The sequence below is a fragment of the Magallana gigas genome, chromosome 8, assembly GCF_963853765.1.
Source record: "Magallana gigas chromosome 8, xbMagGiga1.1, whole genome shotgun sequence".
Classification (NCBI taxonomy): domain Eukaryota; kingdom Metazoa; phylum Mollusca; class Bivalvia; order Ostreida; family Ostreidae; genus Magallana; species Magallana gigas.
The window spans coordinates 47,490,954-47,512,789 of NC_088860.1; the positions used below are offsets into that span (position 1 = coordinate 47,490,954).

Here is a 21,836-nt window from a genome sequence, read left to right on the forward strand (position 1 = left end):
ACATGTAAACGTTGGGGATGATATCATTTGTCCGGCATAGCGCGAATATTTTCATAGTTACAAGAGAAAAATCCTGCTTTGTCAAGAGTAACATCTCCATGCGCGGGAAAGAGGAAGAAAAGGGGTCCATTCGGACCTTGCAGGCAAACAACATTTCTTTCAGACCACCAGTCCGTAAAAATTGACTGGATCCGCCCTTGGTCTCAAGTTTTCAAAAATGCTTATCATATAATGCCATCTCTCTCTCTCTCTCTCTTTCTCTCTCTCTCTTTCTCTCTCTCTCTTTCTCTCTCCCTCTCATTGAACGAATCCTTATTCCCCTTAATGTGTCCGAACAAAACCGATTTTCTCTGAACGAATTAAGGCATTTTGCAAATAAACTACTAAATGCCAAAACCTCATGACACATGTGTGATGATGTCCGTTAGGTATAACTGGATTTTGACTGATTAGGTATGATTGTGGTATTAACCAAAAAATCGACTTTTATTTTTGATGAACAACTCAAAACTAGCAAAAAATGAGAGTAAAGTGGTTAACAACTCAAAACGCTTTGGTGGAAGTCATTAATGATTAATGAACAGATTTTTAAATTCTAAGTCTATATGGTTAATTGATGTATGCATAAAATGGGAGAGTTTAAAGGGAATGCCACCCCCCCCCCCTCCTTTAGATTGCTTTTCAAAATAGTCTTTTGTCTGAAACTCATTGGGTTTAAATATCCAACAATGCAGTTTGTTTTTATTTCAATTTTTAAGAATATTAAGATAAGTAAAAAAATCGGACAAAGTATATACAAAATGAACAAAAAATAATGGTTCAACCTTGAGCAATTAAGCATTATTTCATAATAATGTGAAAAGTGTTAATTCCCGCGCTTGCGCGGGGCTATCATCTACTAGTAGTTTTATTGGAAATAAAATTGAATTCACTTTATGCTTTTCATATAAATGGAACATGCAGACTTAAAATCAAAATTATGCTTTTTTCTTTGATTTAAGTGCATTTAATTTTTTTTTTTAAATTAATAACTTATCACATGATAGTACGGAAAAACTTATTAAAAGTCGCAACAAAAACAGTTGAGGTTTAAATTGTATAAAATCAAAATGACAAAGTCAGGCCTTTTTATCTTTTCTAAGCAAAGGTTTTTCAAGAAAGATTTTTTCTCTCCCAAAAAGCTGAATAAATTATGTATGCTCCAAAGAATTCTCATACTAGGAATTTTAAAACTTTTGACATGATTTATCCAATTTTGGACTTGTCCACTATATTTATGAATGTGACATTCTGTCGCAGAATCCTGCTTTACCTTTTACCCAATGGATGATATATTCGATTCTTTGAATAAACTCATCCATAGATCTATGGGGATTCAAGTCAAATCATTTTTTTTACATTTGTTTTGTGAAAAACAATAAATGTTGAATACATGTACTTTGCATCGAAAGTTTAAAAAAAAAAACTATCATATAAACGTCAAATTGGTTAATGTACATTCAGTAATTCAGTAAAACACACAAGTTACACCAAGATGAATGAAATCGCCCAATATTGATAGTAAAATCGGGGCTTATAAAACAACGCGCCGCTTTGGTTATTTATAGTTCCTCTTGAAAATATTCCAGTTGTTTAGTGATAATAATACAAGATCGATTACAACTTATATTCGACTATAGAAAACATTCGGTAACAACTTGATGTGATTGTCATGTAACGAAACAAACAGGTATCATTTGAAGTTAAAAATATTGATTAAGAATGCTTACAAGTGGTAACATATAATCATTAGGAGGTATAATTTTTGCGTATAGAAACCCAACGAAAGCGTTTTGTTTTCATCGCGGCGTCAAGAGTAGGTTTTACTCCTGAATAGCTAATGATAAACAGGTCTATTACCTACAACTCTATGTGTTTTTCTTTGTTTTAAAAATCAAATCTCTGAAGAAATCCGTTTAAATAAATTTTTATTTATAGAAATAGTGATGTTCAGGAAAATCTAGGTCACTAAAGCGTTAAAGGGACGATGTCAAAAATAGTTCAAGAAGTTTAAATTATTTGCGACTTTTATATAAAAGCAGTGTAATTGACATGTATCTTAACTTTGCATACTTATTACATACGGGTATGTGTATACATATTTTAGTGGCATAGTAACAATTGCACCTACATATGTGTTTCCTTTTTTAATTGTTTAAAATGTTTATTGTAATGTTTAAATAATCTGCTTCAAAGTGAATCAGATGTTGAGTTTCATGAAAAATACAGAGCTTAAAATGTCATCATTTTATTGTTAGGTGAACAATGCTGAAAAATGTTATGCCTTTGTTTAAGTTTTTGAAATAAACGAGGAAAAGCTCTGTTGTCGTTCATAAATCATACAGTATCACGTGCATAATGTTACACATATATGTAAGTGAGTGTTCTTGCCTGCAAGCTTATATCTCCATTTCACTCTTTTCATTCCTTAATAATGATTTTTCAGACATAACCGATTTTTATGTACTTCTCTGTGAATGTTATTGTTATCTAATATAGATGGTCATATGTTTTTATTTGATAAATATGATGTCAAAATCGCGGGAAAAAGGTCCCAATTGTTAAAGTATATGTCTTAGATTCGGGGTATTTGGAATCGAACATTAGAATTGTATTAATAATAGAAAGGAAAAGGAATCATAACAAACACAAACGAGAAAGAGATAAAGAGAGAATTTAACACATATTTTAAAGTTTTATCTTTAAAAAAAATCGGATGCGCGCCTGCCCTAGTCAACGCATCAATAATATTACAAACTACAATTTTTTTTTTGCAGAATCAAGATTCAATTTGAGACGATGCATTAAACTTGTGTGCAAAACGGAAACCTGTTCATGTTTTAAACGCATACACAGGCAAAAGTGGCTCGCATGAATCTCATATGAAATTCGCATGAAGTTCATGCGAATTCTTCGCATGAGAAAGAGACGAAAAATAACACGCATGAATTTCATGCGAAAACTTCATGCGATTTTGACATAATTTTCATGCGAATATCATATGATAAAAATTTCGCACGATATTCAAGCGAAAATGTATATCTTATGTTTCACTGTTGTTTCATGCGAATATCATGCAAATATCATGCAATTTTCATACAAAATACTATGCAGCTTTTAAATTCAATAATCTTGAAATCTTGATCTCTTTTTATCTAAATTTGAGAATATAATCTGTTATATTTTGAAAAGAAAACTGAAGTCCTAATTAATTTGCTTTATATAGAATTAACATTAACAGAAAACAATGACAATAATCTTCTTAGGAAAATCTTCTTTATTTAGATAAGAACATAATTCAAATTTCTTCTTCTTCCACTTCTCGAAAAGGCTTGTTAGTTCATCAATCTACAAGAAAATATACATAATGAAGTGTTCATGAAATTTTCCTATTGCTGAATGGCATACTGGTATCTTTTTTTTAATGTGAATTATTAATATTGGAAGATAAAAACAAAATTAATTGATATATGACATGCAGTTCGTAACATGATAAATGCTCGTTAAAGCAGATTTGATCAAATACAATAAATTTATGTTTGTCATATCCGAATACTACGATTCTCACTTTATCACTCTGATCCATGTCCTTATTGTAATTTTAAGCTTTCAGTTTGTGGGTTTATTACATAAGCCAAATCTCTCACCTGAGCATCAATAGCCATAACTTATCAAATCTACTTTATGCTGCCAAATACAAAACATTTGGACAACTTTGAAGAGTACTGGATTCGGTTGCACGAACGTCAGTTAAATTTAACTAGCCGTTAACTTGACGTTAATGTGACGTTAAAATTAACGGCGAGTTAAACTGGTTGCTCAAAAGTTAACAAGCTGTTAAAGCTTAGTTAAGTATCTAATTTAACTTACAGATTTAACTCAGGTTACATAGGTACATTAAATATTTAACTAAGCATAAAATCAAAATGGCGAACTTGTTGTTGTTTGGTAATTTGTTTGCTGGAAGAAAAGAGAGAGTATACAGGCAAAGAATAGAGATGAACGATTTAAGTGACGATCAAATCCGATCCAGTAGCCCTTTTCACAAAAAAACTTAAGTTTATTTTTAATCGTAAGTGAAAATTTAAGATGTTACTCCTTTTCACAAAAAAACTTGAGATAAAATGGCTGCGTTTTTCGTCCTTTTCGAAAATGATCGGGCTTTGAGAAGAGAGAGAGTGTTCCGGGACAGAATTGACCCGCTGGACAAGTTTACGGACAACGAGTTGATTGCCAGGTACCGCTTTCCAAGACGGACGGTATTAGAACTAACTGATTTGATCAGAAATGCCGTACAACACCCTACCTCTCGTTCTTGTGCCATTCCTGCACATACTCAAGTAAGTTTAATTTCTGCATACAAACAACCAAAGTCAAGCTACTCAGCAATAAGCTACTCAGCAATAACGAAATTTGTTTACATTTATCGACTATATAAACAGAATTTACCGATCCCGATTGAAAAAAAAAACATATACAGGCGCTTAGCGCCCAAACTAGGACTTATGACACCCAAGTGACACCGGATTCTTGGGGGCACGGGTGTCCCCCCGGGATCCCCGGTCCCAAAACGGGCAATATTAACACCGATTTCTGGCTCCAGGGCGCTGAGTAGACCCTATCATACTGTAAAACAGGGAGTCTAAACTGAGCGCCTAGCGCCCAAACTAGGAATTTCATATTTAGAAGTTTTCAGAGCGTCTCTATCGAATGAAAAAATAAAAAAATAAAAAAAAATTCAAATCCAAAAAATTGAAAAATTAAGGTTTTTCATTTCCTTCCGGTGACGACCGGAAGTGACGGCGGACGTTCGGATATGCAAAGGGCACTGCGGACGTTCACTCTCTACCTTCTCTGAAAATTTTAAAGTCCTATCTGGAATACTTTTTGAGAAAAATCGTGAACAAGCAAAAACATAAAATCTTTAATATCTCGGTACCGGAAGTGACGACCAAAATAATCTCGTGTAATTTTCTTACAAATTTTTTTTTTTTTTTTTTATTTATGTTTTTTATTCATGACTTTCACAGCTTTCTTACATAATACATTTCTTTTGGAATCTCAACATTTTTTTACATACAATATACATGCAAGAATAGATATATAATAGTTCACAATGGTGTGAAAGTTTGTTTTTTATGTTTTTAGTGGGGGTGAGAAAGGACAGAAAACATTGAGTGAAATAATATGCATATAAACACAAACAAAAGAAACAAAAGAAGAAAAGCAAATAAAAAATATAACATGCACACCAACTTATAAATTGACAGCTCTAAATTTAAGGATTTTCCAATATGTGATTATAATATACACAAACACCAGCATGAACATAATATTTAGCATGTACATGTACATATATTTATTTATGAGAGAAAAGAAGGCGGAGAGAAAAAAGCTGACGGGGCAATGGTTGCTTTGCAGCATAGCTGTCTATCAGGGTTTGCTTATCAAAAAGATTTATTTAGATATTTTAAAAAAGCATCATACATTCTTTTAACAAATAGTTGGGGATATAGTAAAGACTTGCTAAATTCTTTCAATAATATTCTCCAAGTGTCTCTCAAATTTTTCAAATTCACAGTTCTTTAAAAGTAAATATTTTTCCACAAGAAGCCTGTTTTCAATTTTCCTTTTGAGTTCCAACACATTTAAAGTTGGGTAAGTTTTAAGTCTACAAGTGAAAATATACTGTTTTACAATATAACTTAAAAGGTTTTGTATTCTATACATATGGTAGTTTTTATATTTACCAAAAAGTATACTTTGCTTATCAAACATTAGGGACACCCTGTAGTTTCTTAAAAATAACTCTTCAATGTCACTCCATAGTTCTTTTACAAATGGGCATTCCACAAAAAGATGGCCGATTGTTTCAGAATCTTGTTTACAAAAAGAACATTTAGGGGATTCAATAAGTTTAAGCTTATGCAAGTAATAATTTGTTGGTAATATCCTGTGTAAAATTTGGAATTGTAACCAATGGAATTTAGATTCTTGGGTTGTCTTAAAAGGAAGTTCAAATATTTTATACCAATCATTCTCATTAAATATTGTGTCATTCTCTTCCCATTTTAGTATTGCTTTATTTTGGACCCTCTTTTCCCTTATCAATATATTATACATATCTTTACATCCTTTTCTATTTTTGTAGAATATGGATAATGTGTTTGGGATATATGGTCCAACTGTTGGTTTAATTTCTTTTATATTGCATTCACCTATTCGTTTTAATATACTCTTTTTTAGACCATTATATTCAACAAAGTTAGTCTTAATACCAAGTTCAATTAAAGATTCAAAACTTCTAAAGTCACCATCTATATCAAAAAGGTAAATGATGCAAACAAAACCAGCATTAAAAAAACTTCTTAAAAATATACTTTCCTTGTTTATCTTTACCCTTGGGTTATACCATATGTGTTCAAAAAGTGGATTGGTGTTTTGGGAGATTGTCTCACTTATTTTTATGTAACTTAGGAACACCTCTGACCAAAATTTGTTACCTATACTTTTACTGTGTTTAAGTACATAATCCGAGCCCTTTATCCATAAGTTATTTATTTTTATTTTCATTTGAGCTTCTAATAAATTAACCCACTTGGATTTTGATGTGAGGAGTCTACGAATCCAACTTGATTTCAAAGCAGTAATCAATCATTTTCAATCCCCCCAGTCTATAATCTTGGATGACAATATTTTTTTTTATTTTGTGGACTTTGCCACCCCATAGGAAATAATATAGTTCTTTATCAATTTCCTTTAACATTTCATTGTTGGGATTTGGTAAGGTAAGAATAAGGTGGTTAAATTTTGGAATAATTAAATTTTTCAAAACCACTAATCGTCCAAAAGGTGTTAGTTTTCTGCGTTTCCATTGTTTCAAAGTACTTTGAATTTTTTGAAATATTGGGTTGTAATTTAAATCAATCATTTCAGTAAGATTTATGGAGAATTTAATTCCTAACAAGTCAAAAGTGTTATTTCCCATTTTGAATAACACATGACTTGATTCCACTATAGAAAGTTTTTACCCAATCTTTAATTGAATCACCAAAATTAAATAGATCAAGGGTCTGGTAAATAAATCTCCAAGATATGGAATCAAATGCTTTTTCAAAGTCTATCAACATTAATAATCCTGGTATTTGGTTTTGTTCAGTATAGTTCATTAAATCATACACTAGTCTAATATTTTCTCCTATGAATCTCCCCTTTAAAAATCCTGTTTGGTCACTACTGATTAGTTTGTCTAAGACTTTTTTTAATCGTTCAGCTATACATCCAGAGGCTAATTTATAGACAACATTTAATAGACTTATTGGGCACCAATTTTTTAAATATTGCTTAGGTTTTCCTTCTTTGGGAATACAGGTAATAATTCCTAATTTATTAGTTTCTGAAAAGTTTAACAATTCATATGAGTTATTTATTGCCCGTGTTATAAAGGAACCCAAGTCTTTCCAAAAAAATTTAAAAAACTCGCTAGAGAAACCATCCGGTCCAGGACTTTTATCATTCTTCATTTTTTTAAGAAAGTTTAATACTTCTGTTTTAATTAATGGGCCTTCAATGCATTGCAATTCCTTAGTATCTAATTTTGGAAAGTCAAACTGATTTATTTTTTCTTTAACAAAATTTTCTCCAGCTTCCTGTGTTTTTTTACTATACAGCTTCTCATAGAAGTTTTTTGTTTCATTTAAAATTTCATCTTGATCATATATTATTGTTTCGTCTTCTTGCACTAGTTTTGGTATTTGCTTATTGATAAAGTTTTTAGATTCTAAAGAAGTAAAGTACTTAGAAGGCTTTTCACCTTCCTCTATCCATTTGCTTCTTGACCGTAAACACTGTCCTTTAAGCCTTTCTTTTCTAATATTCTCAAGTTCATTTTGTTTACTGGTAATATCAGGCAAGGATTGTTCTCCTAAGTTTTGTTCCAGAATTAGTATTTCTTTTTCTAATTGTGATTCTCGCTTACTTGCATTTTTCTTCTTAAAAGTAGAGTATGAGATTGTTTTTCCTCTTATTTCCATTAACAAGATGTCTAGAAATATTTGGTCATTTATTGTAAAAGATATTATGTCATTGTCTATCTCTGGGATTAATTCTCTATTATAGACTAAACAGGCATATTGTAGCTTAACCTCGCAAATCTTTTCCTTAATTAGTTTAACATAATCCTTGTCTGTTAGTAGTGAATTATTAAATTTCCAAAAACCTTTACCCCTCTTAAATTCATTTGTTTTAAAAATTAATACTACTGGTGAATGGTCTGATCGATAACTATTTTCAAACTTTATTTGTGGAGCCAGAGATAAAAAAGATTGTGAGATCAAAAAAAAATCAAGTCTTCCCTGTTTAATTGGGTTTCTCTTTCTCCAGGTGTATCTTCTTAATGTGGGAGTATTTTCTCTAAAAATATCAATTAAGTCAAGAGTCTCCATGAGTTTATGAACTTCTACTTGTGCCTTAGGATTATTTATTCTTTTATAGTTCATTGTATCTAGGTCTTGATTCAATACTAAGTTAAAATCCCCACCTATTATAACATATTGGCCTGAGTAAATTTCTTCTATCTTTCCTAACAATTGGGAATAAAACTCTGGGGTATCAGAATTTGGGCCATATAAGTTGACTAGTAAAAATTGTAGGTTGTCGATTGTAGCCTCTAAAATAAGATAATTTCCATTTTCATCTCTGTAATTTTTATGTACTTTAACTTCACAATTATCATTAAAGAGAATTGCAATTCCCCTTGAATTTGACTTATATGAACTAAAAAAGACCTCATGACCCCACATTGTTTCTATATAATTTTCTTCTTCAGTTGTAAAATGTGTATCTTGAATAAAATAAACATTATATTTTTTCAGTTTTAAATTCATTAAAACATCTTGACACTTTCTTTTATCCCCTAGTCCTTGACAATTTACAGAGATGATTTTCAGTTGGTTGGTCATATAATCATCTGTTAATTTAACCATTGTCAAACACAAAATACATAACAAATATCATGCCCCGATAGAGAGAAGAGAGGGATATTATGTTCCCTATTGAAAATAAAAGGCTGTGCATATTAGAAAAGGTACATATTGCGCAGACTGGCAAATGCATGGTAGTTTATTTTAACTAGTTTTTAACATGACCCTGTACTTGGTTATACACATATATGAAAAAAGATTGTTATATTATCTTTAAAATAGGGACGTTTGAAGAGACAGCAGTGCTTATCCTCATGCACAGTTATGTTTAGAAGTTAATTGTGAGGATGTAATTCAATTGGAGAATTACTTATTATTTGTAAAATTAAACGCATAATTACATCCTCCCGACTCATGTACATAAGCATGTAATAAAGAACAAAATCACGTCTAAAAGTAACACTTACTCTTTAAAGGATAACGCACGCATATCTCTCAGGTGTTGTCAAAATGTTGTGACTTTATATAAAAACAAAAAAGGGGGAAAAACGGAAAAGAACAGAGAAAAGATCCATTCTCTGATTCCCAGCTGTTAAACCGGATACGACTCTGCTGATAATAAATATAAAACCCGAATTGTACACTGAGAAATTCCGGCGTAACATACACAATGAAAGAAAATTGGCGGACGATAGCGCATTATTAATAACACTTTAAACAGAATAAAATAGGGAAAAATGCAGAAAAAAATGGAAAAATCATAGAAAATTTACAAATCATGTAGATTGAAGGTAATCATGAAAAAGGTCATACAATTGTGAGAACAATAAAGTAAAAAAAAGTCTCTTTTTAAATATATATATTATATATCCATAAGAGGAAAATGGTCATTAAGTTACACAGGGAAATACCGTATTTTGTTCTTCGCCACCACTATTGTTTACCCGGAGTCAGTATTGATGTTTTTCACTGCGCTCAATCCGACATCCTTTATATGAACGAATCTGCGCGCACCTATTTTGCTTCCATACCATCTTGATACTACGACAGTTACATTTAGATGTTCATTGTCGACAAGGGATCTCAGCAAGGCTCTCCCTGCCCCATGTTCTCCGTCGTCGTCCGCCCCCTCGTGAATGGTTCCGTCGTTACTCTTAAATCGATAGGCAAACACATTGTGGCTCGCACTTGACACTGTAGGGACACGCATGATATCGATGAGAGCTCCTCTGACCTGCTTGAGAGATTCGGTCGGTGTAGCGTGGGCGGTGAACCGATTACCGTTGTCCTCTATTTGTTTACCCGCAGAGATTGGACTTTTGATTTCTTCACCTGAGATGACCTCGTCAGCGGATGGACGTTGGCCCAGTTTGTCTCTGTATATGTTGCCGCTCCTTGTAAAAACCAACTTGTCTCCCTTGATTTTCGTGTCCACATTTTTGGCAGCGTACTTCTGTTGTATATCAAACAGTTTCCTGCGTTTTTCCCTCAGCTCCTCTGGCTGGTGGCTGGCTATTCTGATGGGCGACTTTTTACTGCGGAGTACCGGGATCTTCCTCATCACCTTTGGAGGAGGAGTCTCCGTTTCCGTTTCCGATTCCATATTTGCTGAATCAGATACTCGGTGTCTTTTCCTATTATCTAAACTCTGGGTAGCGTTATTACTCATGTATGTAGATCAGTGAATACAGCTCAAACAGGTAAACAGGTAAACAAACAGATCTCCTTTGTTGATTTAAGACCAAATAAAACACTTACTGATTTACTGTCCACAGTCACAACACGAACAAACACCGGATATTGGTTTTGTTATAATTTTTCACAAGTCTTTTCCACTATTTCATCTACTATTTCACTAAAAATTTCACTCTTAGGGTGCACGTTAAAAAAACCCTCCTTACATGCCGGGCATGCGCAGTCGATCTTACAAATTTTGTCATAAATAAGATCTGAAAGTTTCATGAAAATCGGCTGAAGCGTTTTTGAGAAAACGTGACAGAAAAAAAAAATTAATAATAACTAGACACGATCTCGTTGCGAGCAACGAGGAGGTCTTCCGTCCGCTGAAGACGGAAGACCCTAATAATAAAACACTGTTTTTGTCTAAATCTTAATTAAAGAGTGTTTTTCAACTTGTTTTACAGTCAAACACCCTTTTATGTTGAATATTTTAGTTAGAAAATTAGACAAAAAGGAGAGAAAGAAATAGAGAGAAAGAACAAATCTTGGCTCTGGCGAGATTAGAACCGCAGCCTTTGCAGGTGTCTCAAAACATTGCTGACGCGAAATAATTCCCATTTTAGTAAGAAAATTAGACAAAAAGGAGAGAAAGAAATAGAGAGAAAGAGCAAATCTTGGCTCTGGCGAGATTAGAACACACAGCCTTTGCAGGTGTCTCAAAACATTGCTGACGCGAAATAATTCCCGAATTTGTCTTTGAATTTTGGGAGTTTCCGCCCGGGAGAGGAGTTGAGTTTTTGTATGAGATGAAAAACAACGTGTAAGATGTTTGACTATTCAGGTTTGGTAACAGTGCGAGGTCATTTGAAATATTGATGCGTGTTTGTGTCTGGAGGGGGGGGGGGGTGAAAAGACCCGAGCTTGATTTTTCGTCTTAAATAAATCGAAAATAGAATTTTTAGGTGTGGATCTCGGATTCGGTTAACAACAATTAGGGGAAGTCCTAAAACAATGACTGATGCATTTTACCCATGTATTTCAGTGTTGAGAACGTTTTTTCGTGTCGTTTACTATTATGTTTGACTGTTTTATTTCAGCAGTACTGATAAAACCTTTATAAATGTAGAAATAACGAAATCAGTGACACGTAAATTTATTCGGTAAAAATTTGATGACAGTAATTTCCACAGTTCTAACATTCATTAGTAGTTCACACGCTATCGTAGATACAGACTAAACGGAAAACAAGAAATATACATACAACAGAAATATTACGCGGCAGCTTACATGTACTGTGTAAATTTTAAGTCCCCGTACAGGCTATACTCGCCGTTTGATCTCAGGAATTTCTTCTTAATTGTTCAATCTGCTGCATATTTGGCAGACAATAAGAATGGGGTCCGAGGTACATTTACACAAAATTTCATTAGGATTGAGTGAGGGGCTCTGGAGTTAGAATTTTTTTCTACAGTACATGTCAAGCACGCCAATCGAAACACAAATGCCCAAAAATTTATAACTCTCTTAAAAATGAACGAATAGGTCTGGTCATTAGAACAGTAATCTAGAATTGAATTAGGTTGAAAATAAAGGCTCGAGATGAAAGATCCAGTAAAATCAGGCCAGAAAAACTAAATGATTTTGTGAATAGGAAGGGGGGGGTTGGGTTCGGTGCGTGTACAGTGTGTAAATTTAATTTCCACGTATAAGCAATAAGCGCCGTTTAATCCAGGAATTTCTTCTTAATTGTTCAATCCGCTGCATATTTGACAGACAATAAGAATGGGGTCAGAGCTTCATTTTCACGAATTTTCATTAGGATTGAGTGAAGGGCTTGGGAGTCAGAATTTTTTTTTTTACAGTACAGGAAGACCTTAATAATAATAATAGAGGAAAAGAAACAAAGCAAAAACAATAAGGTCTTCCGTTTCCAACGGAAGACCTTAATTATAATATGACTTTGTAAGATATTAGATTGTGTATTTTCTCCTTTAGGGAAATTCATTAATGTTGATGCCCACTGGCCTGGTAGTACGCATGACAGACACATTTTTCGGGCGTCAGAAGTCAGCGCATACCTCGAAAATCATCATCGAGGTGTAGACGATGGGTATTTGCTATGTGACAGCGGGTATGCTTGTTCCAGATTTCTGTTAACGCCGTATCTTCATCCATCGAACGCCTCTCAGGAGGGCTATAACTCGGCCCATTGTCGCACGCGAAACACGATCGAAAAGGTGTTTGGTTGGTGGAAACGAAGATTTCATGTGGCATAGTGAGATTAGAATGAAGCCCGCGAAAGTCTGTAGAATCATTGGCGCTTCTGCAATTCTACACAACATTGCACTGAGTTTAAAGGAAGAGATGGAGGATGGTAATCCTCAACAGGATAATGCCGCTGGGCAATTAAATTATCAAGGACCGTAGGATGGCAGGGCAGTCAGGAACTTCATAACAAGAACATATTTCTAACGTAACAAATAAAAATAAAAACCTACAAACAATTACATTTTAACACATGACCTGTGTACTTATTTAATTCATGATTTTTTTACTCATCAGATAAAGCTTGCAATGCAAGCAAGGCATTTTCATTTTGCGCAAGATTTTGTTTTAAGAGCTCAATTTCATGGGTCAACTTGGCATTCCGCAGCCTCAAGTTTTCAGTTTCAAGTTCTGACTGCTCAATGTCCTTCTGAATCTTCACATTCTTGAGTCCGATGTGTGTCTTTTGACAACATAAAACCTTAAATAAACTAGACTTTGACCCGTGCGTGCACGGGTTGACATTGCATATCGGACACTTACGAATAGGTACATCGACACAGTTTATTATTGAAATTTGCATAACAAAGCTATAAGCCTACAATAATGGTATTAATTTCACTACACTTTCCCTAGTTTGGTAAATCTAACTGTGTCTCGGGAAAGGCACTCCCCACAGTTAGAATGCCTCCGTTATACCCGTAATGTAGCAGAAAATTGCAGAATCGCTCCGGAACGATTATGGAGAAAGTTAATGAAGTTGCCTTGAAAATAACAGTCAAATTCATCACAACAAACCCTTTTCAGACTGCAAATACCTTTTATCTAAAAGATTTAATCCACAGAATGGAAGAATTCAACACCTTTTCACCAACGTACACGTATTTTCTTTGTATAACTGGGTCCGTAGGACATTATTCATTTTTACGATAAAACATATTCTATCTTCACTCTAACAAATATAGTGTAACTTTTTCGCATGTAATCAAATATTTTTTGTCATCACGAAGACAAAAGTAATTAAGTACTTACATGTACTTGAAATGTATATTTGTTATTTTATACTTTCTCTCATAAGAAATCATTAATATATATGAACAGAATATATAGCAAAAGTCCAATGAAAATTTACCCGTATATGTATTATCATTTCTGAGTTTATTCATGCAGATGTGATATTGTGGAAACGTAAACTAAAGATCCCGTTAGCGTGAATGTATTGCGCAAGCGCAAGATTGTAAAATCCAAAAAATCCAAGTGATTTCCGGGAATTTTTGAGGAATTTTCGTTGATTTTTAATTAGCGAAGCTTAACAGAGAAAAAATAAAAACAAATTGGTAATCTTCAAGTACCAATTATGTTTAAAATATATAAAACAAAAGACAGTATTCTTCCGATTTCTCGGTATTAAAGACAAAAAATTCGAGTCTATTATTTTAATATAGTAGTATAGATGAAATCAATATTAAACCTGCTTAGAACATGCCGGTATTTATCTGTGTAGGAAACTATTCTGATATTCTTTGAATCCACCAACAAAATTGTTGATTCCTTTTATATTTTATGCAAGAATTTGATTTATTGTGTTACCTCAAACTGCATTCTTTGTAATTCATCAATTGAAATTTTCTTTCGTTTCTTGGGTCGAGAATCCGATATTGAGGGTTCATTTAAAGTGCAGGCCTTGGTCCCCAACTCTGATTCCTTTTCCGCAGTGTGCATAGAAGGAAGTATTACAATTTGATTGGTATTGCTATTTTAAAAATACAAAAAGAAAACAGATATATGGTGCAAACACTAAAAATGTTTCAATTTTTTTTTAAAACGTACGAATAAAATATCATAAAATATATACATGTATCAAAACATTAAAAAATCATTTTTTCTATGAACTATAATCATTTGTATGTATTTCATATAAGGGGTTTAATTTTGTCAAATATGCACAATTCATCTTTCACAATCAATTAATGAAGAACGTTTCGATTCTTTGTGCCAAACAACATATTTTTTCAACAAAAAATTCCAAAAATGTGAAATGAAAAATAGTAAATAAAAAAATCGTGAAACACACTCGAAATTTTCGACTTCAGGAACGTCTTCAACAGCTTCGGTTTCAGTTTTGTTGCCTGCGGACTTTCTTCGTATTCCACAGAGGAAGAGGAACCGGTAGCATCTAACTCAGCATCCTTTAAAACCACTACAGAAAGAAATTTATAAAATTATAATGATAGAGAAGTGCTACAACTTTAAGAGTAAGAAAAACACTGTTCATAATATATTCAGACATAACCCTTAATATTATGCAAAATATAAAACGCTACATTTTTGCGCAGCAAAGATTTTTCTTAAATTTTCATACAAAAAAAACTGAATTAGCATGGAGTTGCCCCCCTCCCCCCATTTTTATGGGACCATGTAAACTATTGAGATGGTAGGAAATACACAGTGAAATTGAAGATAAAGGTAAACTTACCCCCCCCCCCTTCCACGGTTTCAGGATTTTGTATAGTAATCTTTTTCCCTTTTTTGTTTGCTTTTCAAGATTTTTTGGATTTGTCCCCCCCCCCCCCTTTCAAAAACGATGATACGTGTGTTTTTACTTTAAATGAAGGCTGAAAAAAGAATAATGCATAATGTATAAAATATAAAAACAACCTATTTTGCACCCCAATATTGACGTCATTTTCTTAAATGAAGTAGGGGGGCTAACCCAGATGGTTTTAATGAATGGTGCGCGCGGCTAAGTTAAGGCTGTTCGAAGCTAAATATATATCGAAAAATGATACTATTTTGATTATCGAAAAAATACTTAAACTGAGCGAGTTTCTTTAAACTTTTATTACATAAATTAACAGCGACATCCAACACTATTTGTGACGTCATATATTTTTGTAAAGCATGTGACGGGTGTATTCTAACACGGTAAATAATCTATAAAAATCGCATCGGCACAAGTGAATAATGACATTAAATCAAAAATATTTTTATGAAAAATCCTTCGATAAGTAATGTATTTTGCAGTTCTTGCTGGGGGTTCATATAAATATTTCGTTTATTTGAAATATTGTCAAAACATTTCGCACCGCCATCGAAATTAGGCACATTTTTACCTTTTAGGCTCGATTTTCACAAAATCAGGTCAATCGGTAGGTTTCCCCCAGCAAGATTCACATTGATACTTATTTTCTCTCCTGATTTCACGTAAAATATACTAAGACTGTTTTTATCTTTCACTTGCGCCAAGCCGTTTTTTATATGCATATACATATCACCATTCATTAGATTACACGTAGCAGGGGGAGTTTCAAAACCATTAGTTTATGAATAGTTATTTACCTATTACGAAGCTTTAAAACTGTTGATTTTTTTATACTCCATATAGGGTGATATTGAATTTAGTATCACTAGTATTTACAACAGTGTCTATGTAAAGGAATGAAGCGGTTTTATTATGCACAATGAATATCACTTATTACGTTACGATACATTCCCTAAGAACGATCGAAAGGAATGCAGATCGTGACGTCAAAGTTAACTATGACGTCATATCTTATGAAGTACAGACAAGTGACTCTACATAATCGGGCAGCCTTAACATAGCCGCGCATGTTGTGAGTATCAACTTTTGTATGTAAAAGAAACGTAATGTATGTATAGAAAGTATTACAGTTTTTATGTGATTAAATGAAGGATATGTTGGATTGACATTTGTGAAATCCAATTTTTAAATAACAAGTTTTAGATTATGTTATTGCTTGTTATAACGTTATAGTCTGTCCCAAGTTATTGCTTCCATCGCTTTTTGATAATTTTTAATAAAATTACACATACCTGTGAAAGAAATGCAGTTGAAATCGTTAAAAGGGAATATATCCAAGATATCTTCATTGAACAATTATCCCTTTCCACTCAGAAAAATTAACAGGAACGAAAACAGATTCCTTACGGAGATTTATAATGGGGAATGTTTACATCTTTTCTCCATTCGGAATACACTCGGAATACATCGCGCAATTTTTTAACATTATCATCCGGGCTTATTAATGGCTGTTGCAATGCAAAATCTCGGTAGACTTTCAATTTCGGGATGTGTATTGAAACCTGAAGCGGTCGAGGGGGCGTTTCAAAACAGATAATCTGGACATTTTTTATATTAGTGGATGAACGTAGTTTGAGCACAAAGGTATTTACTATTATTGAAATATCAAGCAAAAAGTGGTGGAAGCAAAAACTCGGGACAGAGTATAGGTGTTTTTGCACAAAAAGCGAATATGGGCACGATAGCTTTTAGTCTGAAATATCTGACGTTTTTCTGGCTTTTTTAACGATTTTGATATTTACTTGCCTGGCATAGCTTTGAATATCATTGTGGTGAAAGAAACATGATACAGTATATAAGTATCATCATTGTACAAGTACTTAATATAAGGTAAGTAATGGTATATGTATTAATCACAAGTTTTAAGCTTGTCTGCATTCGGGGAATCCCCTGTAATTTCAATGTGTACCCATAATTGACGTCATCAATTTGTGAGGTGTTTGTCAGACTACAATGTAAACAAACCATACAATCTCAGTCATCGGTGAAATTGATAATTGTTTTAATTCAAGGATTTGTATTCATTCATTGATTTATCGGTCAAAACCCCACATTGTGTCATACCTGTTGTGACGGGCATTGAGGACTTGAAGCCCCCAACAATGCCGCTGAAATTAGGTCGATCTTTTATCATATCGATGATTTTCTCTTCAGCCGCGGTTGGGGGCTTTGGTGGAGGGCCTCCGCCAGTGAGTTTAGCCTGTTTCCGTGCAGCGCTGAAACTTTTCTTGGCACTTTGCTGCAAGTTACCCCACTTAAATTTTACCTGGTCAACCGTGTGCCGCTGAATACCCACTGCATTTATCATTTCGGTCACCTCTGCCCATTTTGCATTCTTCCGCAAATTAGTTATCAAATTGCTTTGCTTTGCCTTCAAAACATCTTCATTTTTCTCAAAAAATTCAGTCAAAATACTGATTTCTGACAGTGACCAATTACTGCTTCTTTCTCGCTTAGTCGCCATTGTCACTGTCAGACGGTAGGGTAAACGCGCGTGCATACGGCTTTAACGATGAGTTAACTAAGTTCGCTCTGTTAAATCCTAGTTAGCTAATAGACACTTAACAATATTTCGAGCAACCCAAAATTAACTCTTAGTTATGTAACTTGCCATTAAAAAATTAACAGCTAGTTACGGTTTGAACTAAGAGTTAATTTAACTGACGTTCGTGCAACCGAATCCTGTACATTTTGTTTTTTTGTTTTGAGGATTTTCAAATTTTTCCTCACATAATCATCAAGCCGCTTTTGTTGTTTCAATCTTTTAAGAAAATATTTCTAAATGTCAAAAATGATTTCTATTGTGGCCCAACCCTAGGAACCATTACATGTATATGAACAAATTTGAATCTACAATACCTCAAAATGCTTCCATACAAGTTTCAGCTATTCCGACCAAAAGCTTTTAAGATTTTTTTTAAAAATAACAACGCATTCTAATTTCACTAAAAGAAGGTGTGACTTTTCATTGTTAAATTAACAAACTGGAATTCCCCTTCACCTAATTATGTTTTGTGTCAAGTTTGATTAAAATTGGCTCAACTGTTCTAGAGAAGGAGAAAATGTCAAAATTTTACAGAGGGATGTAGACTGTCCAGGGACAGAATAAAGACAGACAATAGTGATCAACACATAAACTTTTCGCTCAAGCCTGTTGTCTGAATCTCTTAAATGAGCTTCAATGTTAAACATTGATCCAAATTATCATACAATTCTTAAAAAGTAGAAGTATTACTTACCACTGCATCCATGAATTCTTCCGGAATGTTGTTGGTTGTCATGCTTTTAAAATCTTTTCCAAAGAGTCTTTGCAAATCTGCAAACTTAAGGTTCTCTGCAAATATTATTGTTGTATAATTATTAAATGATTTCATTCCTGTTTGATCTTATAAATATCTAGATATAATTAAGTATATAAGTAATACAGCTATTGTAATCTTGATATTCATTAATAAATTTCTTATTTAATATTTTTCACATCTCCTATACAAATTTTTAACAAAACTACATGTACATGTAAGTTGTTGTGCTTACTCAATTACGAACCTGCTATTAATGGCGGAAAGACACTCTGGAAAAATATGGAAGGATCTTTTCTTCTCTTTTTTTGACTTTTGGAAGAAAACAAGCTATGTAATGAACAATTTTCAGGCTTTGGATTGGCTCGAGTAGGCATACAGAATCTCAGTATATTTAGTACTTTGATTTATCCTCACCTTTTATACAGCCAACAGGCATGTCATCATGTTCACACCTCCATCCAAATAGTACCAACTCCATATCCGTGTAGGGATGTTTTTGTCATGCTTCAATGAAAAAGATATCAGATATTTTATTGCATAAGCCCATAACATTACGCTAAGGATATAAGCAAAGTTTGCTCAGCTCTGTTCATCATCACAATACACTTCATCTTTATTATGCAGTTTATTCTCTTTTGAGAAGTGGACAGGCATAGCCTACATCCATGCCTGTCCACTTCTCAAAAGAGAATATATGCAGTTATAAATAATTGTAACGAATTCTTGATAATAATTTGCAAAAATTTCGAATGATGGTTTTTATTTATCAAAACGGGAAGCAGAGATCTTCCGATAATACATAAAAATTTCATTTAGGCCTATGTTTCTTACCTATGTCATTCACTTTGTACTCGAGTCTCGTTCCCGCTGACGTCACATATTGCGTAAATTTTTGGTACTGAGAACCGTCAGGATGGTGTTTGATTTTACATAGAGCAATACACCAAAAATCAGTAGATCAGATCAGATTTTGTAATTTAGATATGATTAGAACAATTGTCATTAATAATTTAAAGCGCTACTGGTTGATGTGCATCTTTTTTGTAAGCCCTTGCAAACATTTTATTCGTTTCCGAAATCCCGTTCGAGTTATCTCCCGCGATAACTCATATGCAGACAGACTGAATTTTCTCTAGCTGCAAAGTTATGTACATCGGCACTGGCTGAGCAGTGATGCAAGCCAGCAGAAACTTTACATCAACATCATCAAGATGTGTCCGATCTAACGTACTATTATATACTCAGCGATTGAAAAGTTCGTGATCCTGGATAGGAGAGGAGCGGATCGTCAACATGCAGGTACCCTAGAACTACGATGTTTCAAGTGTGTGCTTATTCTATGTTTACATGTTATATGTTAACTAACGTTTCCAGATACGTGTTTAAACACTAAAAAATCTACTGTTATTATTAAACTTAGATGCAGGTCTTTACATGTAACTATTCAATATACGGGGAAATTCGGGTTGACAGAGGGTCTGTCAATTTTCTCCAAAGAGCTTCGGATAAATTTCTATTCTTAAACAAGAATGAATGAACACAGTGTAACCGTAATGATTACGAAATAAATCTGCAGATATATATTTTAAACATGCGGTTGCAAGCATGCAATCTGATTTCAAGCGTGGATCCAGAAAAAAAAAATGCGGACGGGGGGGGGGGGTGATTGATTGAGTAACAAGGTTGGGAGGGGGAGTAAGCCATATTTTTATGAATTTTATAATTTAAATTTAAAGAGTTTTTTAGGTGGTCTGGATCCCCTTGACCCCTCCTAGATCTGGTCTACATGTATAATGTTTGTGCATATTGTCACGGTGAATCCATTTATAGGAGTATATATGCAGTTTGAAAATGTTCATAACATTTTATTTTTTTTTCGACAGGGTTGTTTTAAGATCCGAAGCAATGTTACACAGACAGAAGAATAGGTGAATGCCTCTCCAGTATATGTTGTATATATGATGGCTATAACAATAACATACATGTACATATCACTTTGGAAATCATGCACAACAAACTGTCCATATGATGATACCATGTAAGTATTTATTTGGTGAAATATGCCTATGCCTTGCGTTTTGAATATTTCTTAAGTTTGTAATTACATGTATATAAAATCAGACATGGATTAACATATATTTGATAAAAGAGGTTGGACATACCTCTTGATCTCATTTGCTTTTGATCAATAAAACATACTGTAAGTTATTTCAATACAGAGATGCATTATGATTGTTTTGTTTTTTAAAATTTTATCTGAGTGTATAAATCTTGTGCTTTACGCTGTTATACATGTACTCAATACATGTACATTTGTTTGCATGTTTTATTATGAATTATATTTTGTTTTGCATATACACAAGGTTGACAAAGATATTTAAATATGGAGAGGGATAAAGAGACATGCTACAGAAGAAGGAAGATAAAGGCACATGATACAGACACCAGAGTGATTACACCAACATCAGTCCAATATCATTGGTACACACTGAAAATTGAGACCACAAAGGCCTGGATTCTTTTGAAATATACTGTCATCTGTGCAATATCACTTGGAATCATGGAAAACTTGTATCACAGCGTGAATTTTCATTGTCTAGCATAGAAATAATTAATTTTATGTTTGAATATATAGCTGGAAATTTTCCTGTGTAATTCACTTACTGCCTTCAACAGGTTTGGTACACGCAAACTCATAAATTGTATCTCAAAAACATAAGACTTAAAGTATGTATCCTAAATAATGACCAATGCAATCAGCACAGTATTACACATGTAATAAAATCTTAATGTTTACTGACCTTCTAAGAAGAGAGATAACTCTCAGTTGGTGTGAATGACTATTGTAAAGGCAAAGTTTTACATGTTTACATAAACAAAGACTTTAAAAGTTTTGAAAACATTTAAATTTTGATAAAATGTAAACTCTATTCTAATTTTTATTTATACATGTATTAATTCCAACACATGTAGAAATTGTTTAGTTGTCTTAATGTCAAATTTGTTAAAAAAAAAAAGACACTAGTA

General features: G+C 33.3%; 2 long non-coding RNA genes across 2 annotated transcripts; one reads left to right on the plus strand and one right to left on the minus strand.

The window, feature by feature from the left end:
• Window positions 1–3,165: 3,165 nt before the first annotated feature.
• LOC105348732 (uncharacterized) lies at window positions 3,166–19,839 on the minus strand. Its single transcript, XR_004602325.2, has 5 exons — window positions 19,641–19,839; window positions 19,224–19,313; window positions 19,054–19,118; window positions 18,747–18,841; window positions 3,166–3,387 (listed from the first exon to the last, which is right to left on the minus strand). It is a non-coding gene; the product is annotated as an uncharacterized lncRNA (long non-coding RNA).
• A 64-nt stretch (window positions 19,840–19,903) lies between these two features.
• On the plus strand, window positions 19,904–21,603 carry LOC136270624 (uncharacterized). The gene is made up of 3 exons (XR_010708484.1): window positions 19,904–20,108; window positions 20,693–20,847; window positions 21,173–21,603. It is a non-coding gene; the product is annotated as an uncharacterized lncRNA (long non-coding RNA).
• The last annotated feature ends 233 nt before the right edge of the window (window positions 21,604–21,836 follow it).